Raw genomic sequence first — 2,907 nt, forward strand, 5'->3', positions numbered from 1 at the left:
CTCTTGAAACATCCACAGGCACACAGTAGGTACATTCAACAGAGACAAAATTAACATCAAGATGAAACAACAAAGGGCAGTCTAAGAACATGAACTACATGGCACACTGTAGCTTCCATTTCTACCAGCAGCAGCAGCTGCCTGAAAGAGAGGAGGGACTACCAAGGAGCTAAACTAACAGCGACCATCCATCATAAATTGGTGACTTCAGCAATAAGCGGCAACAGCGACATTCCAGAGACCCCCTTCCCCCACTGTTGCTTGGTGTGCCGCATCACTAGTCACCCTGCACACAACAAGTTTTCATGTGTTTAGAGCAGATCAACATGTTGAGCAGTTAGGTAAACACTGATGCTTGGAGGTGTTTGGCGTTAATATTATACCTATGGGTAGTTGTAAGCATCGATCTTCTTGGTGTACTCGGCCTTGAGCATCTCAGCCTTGGCAACATAGGGAGACTTCTCCTTCTATTCATTCAAATAGAGGAAAAAACAGCGGAAATGTTAGTGTGGTGCAAGGCAATAGATTCCTGGATAACAATTAACAGAAGAATAATTGAACAAATCATGCGAAATGTCATGGCGAATTTGGAAACTAAAATTTGAGCAGTAGTTTGAATCGATGAGTAGCTCTGTAAGATGCCGCGCTAGCTCCAACATTGACACAAAATTTGTTGGGTGCCTTTGTACCACTCCAACATTTAAAAATGTGCCATAACTTCTCAGGAAGGGAATTCTTTTGAACCGCGGTAATGCAATTCATGCTGCTTAAAAATGTGAAGCGAAATTGACAACGGGCATAACAGTAGGAAAAACTTATAGCATAGATGTTCAAGACATCATAACAAGCTTGAACTGATGTTTAGCAGCAGCCAAGCTTCAGCCATACAAAGTGTATGCAGTACTAAAAGAAGTAGTAAGAACAAAGAACAGATGACATGTTTCTCAAAAAAGAAAAATGAACAGACAACATGACTGATTTGGGTTAGAGGCTACAACGGGAGCACATCTTCAACTCCTCTTTTTGAGTAAAAACTGACAAAGAACAACCTCACAGCTGAGCTGAGTGCTAGCAGTAAACGAACACTAGCTAACAGAATTGTAAACAGACTATCACCAGCCTTCCATCAGACCAACACATGATGATTAAGATTGCACAATTTGTAACCTATTCCTGACCCAGAAAAATAATGCTTGAATCCTGGACACAAAAGATTCAACCAAGCTCTATTGGCCAACATGGTGAAAGCCAATGGAACAAGAAGTACTGCTTGCCAGTTTTTGATAGAAAGAAGTTTACATTTCAGCAATAGGATCAAGGTGTGTACTGAACATGAAACATCAAAATATTGCGTCAGAGAGAGGGGGGCTACCAAATTGAGCTGCTCTTTCATCCATGGTGGCGTCCTTGCATCCATGTAGCTGCTGCTGCTGCTAACCTTGAAGATGCAGCTCCTCGTTCTGCTGCTGTACCAAACGAACCTTGCCACGTGGCCGCGTCCTGCAGATGCCACATTGATCCAATTAGCAACAACTAAACTGTCAGTTGAATGGAGAACACTTTGATGCACCACCGGCATGGCATAAACCAGAGCACTGGTCCGAGTCCAAGCCGATAAATCGGAGTGCTACCGAAGGAAGACATCAAACAGTGAGTTGTGCTACTTGATCATTCAGATCGGCAAGATCTATCTTCTGTTTGAGCATAATGTTTCAGCATTCAGATCAATAATTTCAGCATTCAGATCAATAGCGCCGACACGGTAGATTAGATACACAGAAAAGAACCATTTCAGGCATCAGGATCACTAGATCTAGTGTAGGACCTACTACGCTATTGCACCGCATCATAGTAAATTAGTTGTTATACCTACCAAATCACGACTGCCATATAAAGTAGCTGCTTGAACAAAAAGAAAGTCGTGTAGATCTCAGCACAAGGACAAAAAGGCCCAAACCAACTACCAAGCTGTAACACTTTTCTGCCTGCCTACACCAACCGGTCAAGCAATCTCTGCTTCAACTTGAAGAGAAAGCAATGTCATCATGTTCGACACAAACACACAAACATCATGGTTCAGGGATCAAGAACTCTGAAAAAACTACACAAGCATCCTACTACTAGGCTACTATTAACAGAATGGCATGGATTCGCAATGGGATGAACTTCAAAATTGCATGGTGAACTAACCAGATCGCATTGCGGATGCAGGGGAGAATTTGTGGGGAGCAAACCTGAGTAGGGCAGGGAAGGTGCGGACGAGGGGCATCCCGCGCCCATGGTGTCTCTCCCTAGCCTGCGCCGGCTCCAAGGGTTACCCCGCCCGTGGTGTCCCGGTGCTCGAGCAAGGACGACGTCCTGGATCTGGGAGGGAGAGAACACGAGGTGAGGAAGTGAGGGAGGGTTGTGAGGAGGAGGAGGGGGAGGAGATTGAGTGGAAGGACGCACCTGAGCCCGCCGTCCGCGATGCCATGGCTGCCATGCTCGATCTGCGGCATAGCCGGGGCTCGGGGGGAGGGCGCGGTCGATCTGGTCGATGCATGGCAGATCTGTTCTAAGGGGAGGATGGAGCGGAGGTGACGGGGTCGTGGTGGTGTGCTGGGAGCAGCAGATCGTCGGGATCGGTCGAGGAGCACGCTGACGACGCACTTCCTAGTGTCGAGGGCGACACGGTTGTAGTGGTCGACGATGCTGAGCAGCACCAGTGGGTGCACCACCACCTTCTCAAACTGGGCCTCGAGGAGAGGAGGTGGTGGCCGTCGATGGTGGGGATGGGGGGCGACGACGGCGGCGGCGTCCATCTCCGCCTAGATCGCGCGCGTGTTGGTGAGGGGATGGGAGGGGAGTTGGCTCGCGAGATTTGGTCACGAGGGGGCGACTCAGACAGGAGGGGTGGTGGAAGGGAGG

General features: G+C 48.0%; 1 long non-coding RNA gene across 1 annotated transcript; it reads right to left on the reverse strand.

Moving 5' to 3' along the window:
* Positions 1–235: 235 nt before the first annotated feature.
* On the reverse strand, positions 236–1,474 carry LOC119300820. The gene is made up of 3 exons (XR_005146767.1): positions 1,373–1,474; positions 384–467; positions 236–286 (listed from the first exon to the last, which is right to left on the reverse strand). It is a non-coding gene; the product is annotated as an uncharacterized LOC119300820 (long non-coding RNA).
* Between the last annotated feature and the right edge of the window lie 1,433 nt (positions 1,475–2,907).

The sequence above is a fragment of the Triticum dicoccoides genome, chromosome 1B, assembly GCF_002162155.2.
Source record: "Triticum dicoccoides isolate Atlit2015 ecotype Zavitan chromosome 1B, WEW_v2.0, whole genome shotgun sequence".
Lineage (NCBI taxonomy): Eukaryota > Viridiplantae > Streptophyta > Magnoliopsida > Poales > Poaceae > Triticum > Triticum dicoccoides.